Raw genomic sequence first — 8,590 nt, 5'->3', positions numbered from 1 at the left:
TGTCTCCCACCTGGACTTGATCCCGGATGGAATTGAAGCGTCTCTTCATGTGCTTGGTTCTCTTGTGAAATCTGGATTCTTTTGCCAAGGCAATTGCACTAGTATTGTCACAAAAGATTTTCATTGGACCCAATGCACTAGGTATGACACCTAGATTGGATATGAACTCCTTCATCTAGACTCCTTCATTTGCTACTTCTGAAGCAGCTATGTACTCCGCTTCACACGTAGATCCCGCCATGACGCTTTGTTTAGAACCGCACCAACTGACAGCTCCACCGTTCAATGTAAACACGTATCCGGTTTGCGATTTAGAATCGTCCGGATCAGTGTCAAAGCTTGCATCGACGTAACCATTTACGACGAGCTCTTTGTCACCTCCATAAACGAGAAACATATCCTTAGTCCTTTTCAGGTATTTCAGGATGTTCTTGACCGCTGTCCAGTGATCCACTCCTGGATTACTTTGGTACCTCCCTGCTAAGCTAATAGCAAGTCACACATCAGGTCTGGTACACAGCATTGCATACATGATAAAGCCTATGGCTGAAGCATAGGGAACACTTCTCATTTTCTCTCTATCTTCTGCAGTGGTCGGGCATTGAGTCTGACTCAACTTGACACCTTGTAACACAGGCAAGAACCCTTTCTTTGCTTGATCCATTTTGAACTTTTTCAAAACTTTGTCAAGGTATGTGCTTTGTGAAAGTCCAATTAAGCGCCTTGATCTATCTCTATTGATCTTGATGCCCAATATATAAGCAGCTTCACCGAGGTCTTTCATTGAAAAACTCTTATTCAAGTATCCTTTTATGCTATCCAGAAATTCTATATCATCTCCAATTATCAATATGTCATCCACATATAATATTAGAAATGCTACAGAGCTCCCACTCACTTTCTTGTAAATACAGGCTTCTCCAAAAGTCTGTATAAAACCATATGCTTTGATCACACTATCAAAACATTTATTCCAACTCCGAGAAGCTTGCACCAGTCCATAAATGGATCGCTGGAGCTTGCACACTTTGTTAGCTCCCTTTGGATCGACAAAACCTTCCGGTTGCATCATATACAACTCTTCTTCCAGAAATCCATTCAGGAATGCAGTTTTGACATACATTTGCCAAATTTCATAATCATAAAATGCGGCAATTGCTAACATGATTCGGACAGACTTAAGCATCGCTATGGGTGAGAAAGTCTCATCGTAGTCAACTCCTTGAACTTCTCGAAAACCTTTCGCAACAAGTCGAACTTTGTAGACAGTAACATTACCGTCAGCGTCAATATTCTTCTTGAAGATCCATTTATTCTCTATGGCTTGCCGATCATCGGGCAAGTCAACCAAAGTCCACACTTTGTTCTCATACATGGATCCCATCTCAGATTTCATGGCCTCAAACCATTTTGCGGAATCTGGGCTCACCATCGCTTCTTCATAGTTCGTAGGTTCGCCTTGGTCAAGTAACATGACCTCCAGAATAGGATTACCGTACCACTCTGGTGCGGATCTTACTCTGGTTGACCTACGAGGTTTGGTAGTAACTTGATCTAAAGTTTCATGATCAATATCATTAGTTTCTTCACTGATTGGTGTAGGTGTCACACGAACCGGTTTCTGTGATGAACTACTTTCCAATAAGGGATCAGGTACAGTTACCTCATCAAGTTCTACTTTCCTCCCACTCACTTCTTTCGAGAGAAACTCCTTCTCTAGAAAGGATCCATTCTTAGCAACAAATGTCTTGCCTTCGGATCTGTGGTAGAAGGTGTACCCAACAGTTTCCTTTGGGTATCCTATGAAGACACATTTCTCCGTTTTGGGTTCGAGCTTATCAGGTTGAAGCTTTTTCACATAAGCATCGCAGCCCCAAACTTTAAGAAACGACAACTTTGGTTTCTTGCCAAACCACAGTTCATAAGGCGTCGTCTCAACGGATTTCGATGGTGCCCTATTTAACGTGAATGCAGCCGTCTCTAAAGCATAACCCCAAAATGATAGCGGTAAATCAGTAACAGACATCATAGATCGCACCATATCTAGTAAATTACGATTACGACGTTCGGACACACCATTTCGTTGTGGTGTTCCGGGTGGCGTGAGTTGCGAAACTATTCCGCATTGTTTCAAATATAGACCAAACTCGTAACTCAAATATTCTCCTCCACGATCAGATCGTAGAAACTTTATTTTCTCGTTATGATGATTTTCCACTTCACTCTGAAATTCTTTGAACTTTTCAAATGTCTCAGACTTATGTTTCATTAAGTAGATATACCCATATCTGCTCAAATCATCTGTGAAGGTGAGAAAATAACGATACCCGCCGTGAGCCTCAATATTCATCGGACCACATACATCAGTATGTATGATCTCCAACAAATCGGTTGCTCGCTCCATTGTTCCGGAGAACGGCGTTTTAGTCATCTTGCCCATGAGGCATGGTTCGCAAGTACCAAGTGATTCCAAAAGTCCATCAGTATGGAGTTTCTTCATGCGCTTTACACCAATATGACCTAAACGGCGGTGCCACAAATAAGTTGCACTACATTATCAACTCTGCATCTTTTGGCTTCAATATTATGAATATGTGTATCACTACTATCGAGATTTAATAAAAATAGATCACTCTTCAAGGGTGCATGACCATAAAAGATATTATTCATATAAATAGAACAACCATTATTCTCTGATTTAAATGAATAACTGTCTCGCATCAAACAAGATCCAGATATAATGTTCATGCTTAACGCTGGCACCAAATAACAATTATTCAGGTCTAAAACTAATCCCGAAGGTAGATGTAGAGGTAGCGTGCCGACCGCGATCACATCGACTTTGGAACCATTTCCCACGCGCATCGTCACCTCATCCTTAGCCAATCTTCGCTTAATCTGTAGTCCCTGTTTCGAGTTGCAAATATTAGCAACAGAACCAGTATCAAATACCCAGGTGCTACTGCGAGCATTAGTAAGGTACACATCAATAACATGTATATCAGATATACCTTTGTTCACCTTGCCATCCTTCTTATCCGCCAAATACTTGGGGTAGTTCCGCTTCCAGTGACCAGTCTGTTTGCAGTAGAAGCACTCGGTCTCAGGCTTAGGTCCAGACTTGGGTTTCTTCTCCTGAGCGGCAACTTGTTTGCTGTTCTTCTTGAAGTTGCCCTTCTTCTTCCCTTTACCCTTTTTCTTGAAACTGGTGGTCTTGTTGACCATCAACACTTGATGCTCCTTCTTGATTTCTACCTCCGCAGCCTTTAGCATTGCGAAGAGCTCGGGAATTGTCTATCCATCGCTTGCATATTATAGTTCATCACAAAGCTCTTGTAGCTTGGTGGCAGTGATTGAAGAATTCTGTCAATGACACTATCATCCGGAAGATTAACTCCCAGTTGAATCAAGTGATTGTTATACCCAGACATTTTGAGTATATGTTCACTGACAGAACTATTCTCCTCCATCTTGCAGCTGTAGAACTTATTGGAGACTTCATATCTCTCAATCCGGGCATTTGCTTGAAATATTAACTTCAACTCATGGAACATCTCATATGCTCCATGACGTTCAAAACGTCGTTGAAGTCCCGGTTCTAAGCCGTAAAGCATGGCACACTGAACTATCGAGTAGTCATTAGCTTTGTTGGGGATCGTTGCAGAATTTTAAAATTTTCTACGCATCACCAAGATCCATCTATGGAGTTTACTAGCAACGAGGGGAAAGGAGTGCATCTACATACCCTTGTAGATCGCGAGCGGAAGTGTTCAAGTGAACGGGGTTGATGGAGTCGTACTCGTCGTGATCCAAATCACCGATGACCGAGCGCCGAACGGACGGCACCTCCGCGTTCAACACACGTACGGAGCAGCGACGTCTCCTCCTTCTTGATCCAGCAAGGGGAAAGGAGAGGTTGATGGAGATCCAGCAGCACGACGGCGTGGTGGTGGAAGTAGCGGGGATCTCGGCAGGGCTTCGCCAAGCGCAAGCGGGAGAGAGAGGTGTCACGGGAGGGAGAGGGAGGCGCCAAGGGCTAGGGTCCAGCAGCCCTCCCTCCCCGCCCCCTTTATATAGGCCCCCTGGGGGGCGCCGGCCCTGGGATCCCATCTATGGGGGGCGCCGGCCAAGGGGGGGAAACTTCCCCCCCAAGTCAGGTGGGGCGCCCCCACCCCCAGGGTTTCCAACCCTAGGCACAGGGGGAGGCCCATGGGGGGCGCACCAGCCCACTAGGGGCTGGTTCCCCTCCTACTTCAGCCCATGGGGCCCTCCGAGATAGGTGGCCCCGCCCGGTGGACCCCCGGGACCCTTCCGGTGGTCCCGGTACAATACCGATAACCCCCGAAACTTTCCCGATGGCCGAAACTGGACTTCCTATATATAATTCTTCACCTCCGGACCATTCCGGAACTCCTCGTGACGTCCGGGATCTCATCCGGGACTCTGAAAAACTTTCGGATTTCTGCATACTAATATCTCTACAACCTAGCGTCACCGAACCTTAAGTGTGTAGACCCTACGGGTTCGGGAGACATGCAGACATGACCGAGACGCCTCTCCGGTCAATAACCAACAGCGGGATCTGGATACCCATGTTGGCTCCCACATGTTCCACGATGATCTCATCGGATGAACCACGATGTCGAGGATTCAATAAATCCTGTATACAATTCCCTTTGTCAATCGGTACGTTACTTGCCCGAGATTCGATCGTCGGTATCCCAATACCTTGTTCAATCTCGTTACCGGCAAGTCACTTTACTCGTACCGTAATGCATGATCCCGTGGCTAACTCCTTAGTCACATTGAGCTCATTATGATGATGCATTACCGAGTGGGCCCAGAGATACCTCTCCGTCATACGGAGTGACAAATCCCAGTCTCGATCCGTGCCAACTCAACAGACACTTTCGGAGATACCCGTAGTGCACCTTTATAGTCACCCAGTTACGTTGTGACGTTTGGTACACCCAAAGCACTCCTACGGTATCCGGGAGTTGCACGATCTCATGGTCTAAGGAAATGATACTTGACATTGGAAAAGCTCTAGCAAACGAACTACACGATCTTTTGTGCTATGCTTAGGATTGGGTCTTGTCCATCACATCATTCTCCTAATGATGTGATCCCGTTATCAATGACATCCAATGTCCATAGTCAGGAAACCATGACTATCTGTTGATCAACGAGCTAGTCAACTAGAGGCTTACTAGGGACACGTTGTGGTCTATGTATTCACACATGTATTACGATTTCCGGATAACACAATTATAGCATGAACAATAGACAATTATCATGAACAAGGAAATATAATAATAACCATTTATTATTGCCTCTAGGGCATATTTCCAACAGTCTCCCACTTGCACTAGAGTCAATAATCTAGTTACATTGTGATGAATCGAACACCCATAGAGTTCTGGTGTTGATCATGTTTTGCTCTAGGGAGAGGTTTAGTCAACGGATCTGCTACATTCAGGTCCGTATGTACTTTACAAATATCTATGTCTCCATTTTGAACACTTTCACGAATGGAGTTGAAGCGACGCTTGATATGCCTGGTCTTCCTGTGAAACCTGGGCTCCTTGGCAAGGGCAATAGCTCCAGTGTTGTCACAGAAGAGAGTCATCGGGCCCGACGCATTGGGAATCACCCCTAGGTCGGTAATGAACTCCTTCATCCAGATTGCTTCTTGCGCTGCCTCTGAGGCTGCCATGTACTCCGCTTCACATGTAGATCCCGCCACGACGCTTTGCTTGCAACTGCACCAGCTTACTGCCCCTCCATTCAAAATATACACGTATCCGGTTTGTGACTTCGAGTCATCCAGATCTGTGTCGAAGCTAGCGTCGACGTAACCCTTTACGACGAGCTCTTCGTCACCTCCATAAACGAGAAACATATCCTTAGTCCTCTTCAGGTACTTCAGGATATTCTTGACCGCTGTCCAGTGTTCCATGCCGGGATTACTTTGGTACCTTCCTACCAAACTTACAGCAAGGTTTACATCAGGTCTGGTACACAGCATGGCATACATAATAGACCCTATGGCCGAGGCATAGGGGATGACACTCATCTTTTCTCTATCTTCTGCCGTGGTCGGGCATTGAGCCGTGCTCAATTGCACACCTTGCAATACAGGCAAGAACCCCTTCTTGGACTGATCCATATTGAACTTCTTCAATATCTTGTCAAGGTACGTACTCTGTGAAAGACCAATGAGGCGTCTTGATCTATCTCTATAGATCTTGATGCCTAATATATAAGCAGCTTCTCCAAGGTCCTTCATTGAAAAACACTTATTCAAATAGGCCTTTATACTTTCCAAGAATTCTATATCATTTCCCATCAATAGTATGTCATCCACATATAATAAGAGAAATGCTACAGAGCTCCCACTCACTTTCTTGTAAACACAGGCTTCTCCATAAGTCTGTGTAAACCCAAACGCTTTGATCATCTCATCAAATCGAATGTTCCAACTCCGAGATGCTTGCACCAGCCCATAGATGGAGCGCTGGAGCTTGCATACCTTGTTAGCATTCTTAGGATCGACAAAACCTTCCGGCTGCATCATATACAATTCTTCCTTAAGAAAGCCGTTAAGGAATGCCGTTTTGACGTCCATTTGCCATATCTCATAATCATAGAATGCGGCAATTGCTAACATGATTCGGACGGACTTCAGCTTCGCTACGGGTGAGAAAGTCTCATCGTAGTCAACCCCTTGAACTTGTCGATAACCCTTAGCGACAAGTCGAGCCTTATAGATGGTCACATTACCATCCGCGTCTGTCTTCTTCTTAAAGATCCATTTATTTTCTATGGCTCGCCGATCATCGGGCAAGTCAGTCAAAGTCCATACTTCGTTTTCATACATGGATCCTATCTCGGATTTCATGGCTTCTAGCCATTTGTCGGAATCCGGGCCCGCCATCGCTTCTTCATAGTTCGAAGGTTCACCGTTGTCTAACAACATGATTCCAGGACAGGGTTGCCGTACCACTCTGGTGCGGAACGTGTCCTTGTGGACCTACGAAGTTCAGCAGTAACTTGATCCGAAGCTTCATGATCATCATCATTAACTTCCTCCCCAGTCGGTGTAGGCACCACAGGAACATCTTCCCGCGCTGCGCTACTTTCCGGTTCGGAAGGGGTGACTATCACCTCATCAAGTTCCACTTTCCTCCCACTTAATTCTTTCGAGAGAAACTCTTTCTCCAGAAAGGACCCGTTCTTGGCAACAAAGATCTTGCCTTCGGATCTGAGGTAGAAGGTATACCCAATGGTTTCCTTAGGGTATCCTATGAAGACGCATTTTTCCGACTTGGGTTCGAGCTTTTCAGGTTGAAGTTTCTTGACATAAGCATCGCATCCCCAAACTTTTAGAAACGACAGCTTAGGTTTCTTCCCAAACCATAATTCATACGGTGTCGTCTCAACGGATTTCGACGGAGCCCTATTTAAAGTGAATGCGGCAGTCTCTAAAGCATAGCCCCAAAATGAGAGCGGTAGATCGGTAAGAGACATCATAGATCGCACCATATCCAATAGAGTGCGATTACGACGTTCGGACACACCATTTCGCTGAGGTGTTCCAGGCGGCGTGAGTTGTGAAACGATTCCACATTTCCTTAAGTGCGTACCAAATTCGTGACTTAAATATTCCCCTCCACGATCTGATCGTAAGAACTTTATTTTCCTGTCACGTTGATTCTCAACCTCACTCTGAAATTCCTTGAACTTTTCAAAGGTTTCAGACTTGTGTTTCATTAGGTAGACATACCCATATCTACTTAAGTCATCAGTGAGAGTGAGAACATAACGATAGCCACCGCGAGCCTCAACACTCATTGGACCGCACACATCAGTATGTATGATTTCCAATAAGTTGGTTGCTCGCTCCATTGTTCCGGAGAACGGAGTCTTGGTCATCTTACCCATGAGGCATGGTTCGCACGTGTCAAATGATTCGTAATCAAGAGACTCCAAAAGTCCATCTGCATGGAGCTTCTTCATGCGTTTGACACCAATGTGACCAAGGCGGCAGTGCCACAAGTATGTGGGACTATCGTTATCAACTTTACATCTTTTGGTATTCACACTATGAATATGTGTAACATCACGTTCGAGATTCATCAAGAATAAACCATTGACCAGCGGGGCATGACCATAAAACATATCTCTCATATAAATAGAACAACCATTATTCTCGGATTTAAATGAGTAGCCATCTCGAATTAAACGAGATCCAGATACAATGTTCATGCTCAAAGCTGGCACTAAATAACAATTATTGAGGTTTAAAACTAATCCCGTAGGTAAATGCAGAGGTAGCGTGCCGACGGCGATCACATCGACCTTGGAACCATTCCCGACGCGCATCGTCACCTCGTCCTTCGCCAGTCTCCGCTTATTCCGCAGCTCCTGTTTTGAGTTACAAATATGAGCAACCGCACCGGTATCAAATACCCAGGAGCTACTACGAGTACTGGTAAGGTACACATCAATTACATGTATATCACATATACCTTTGGTGTTGCCGGCCTTCTTGTCCGCTAAGTATTTGGGGCAGTTCCGCTTCCAGTGA

The sequence above is a fragment of the Triticum aestivum genome, chromosome 7D, assembly GCF_018294505.1.
Source record: "Triticum aestivum cultivar Chinese Spring chromosome 7D, IWGSC CS RefSeq v2.1, whole genome shotgun sequence".
NCBI classification, from domain to species: domain Eukaryota; kingdom Viridiplantae; phylum Streptophyta; class Magnoliopsida; order Poales; family Poaceae; genus Triticum; species Triticum aestivum.
The sequence above is the reverse complement of the archived record's forward strand: the minus strand, read 5'-3'. Positions refer to the sequence as shown.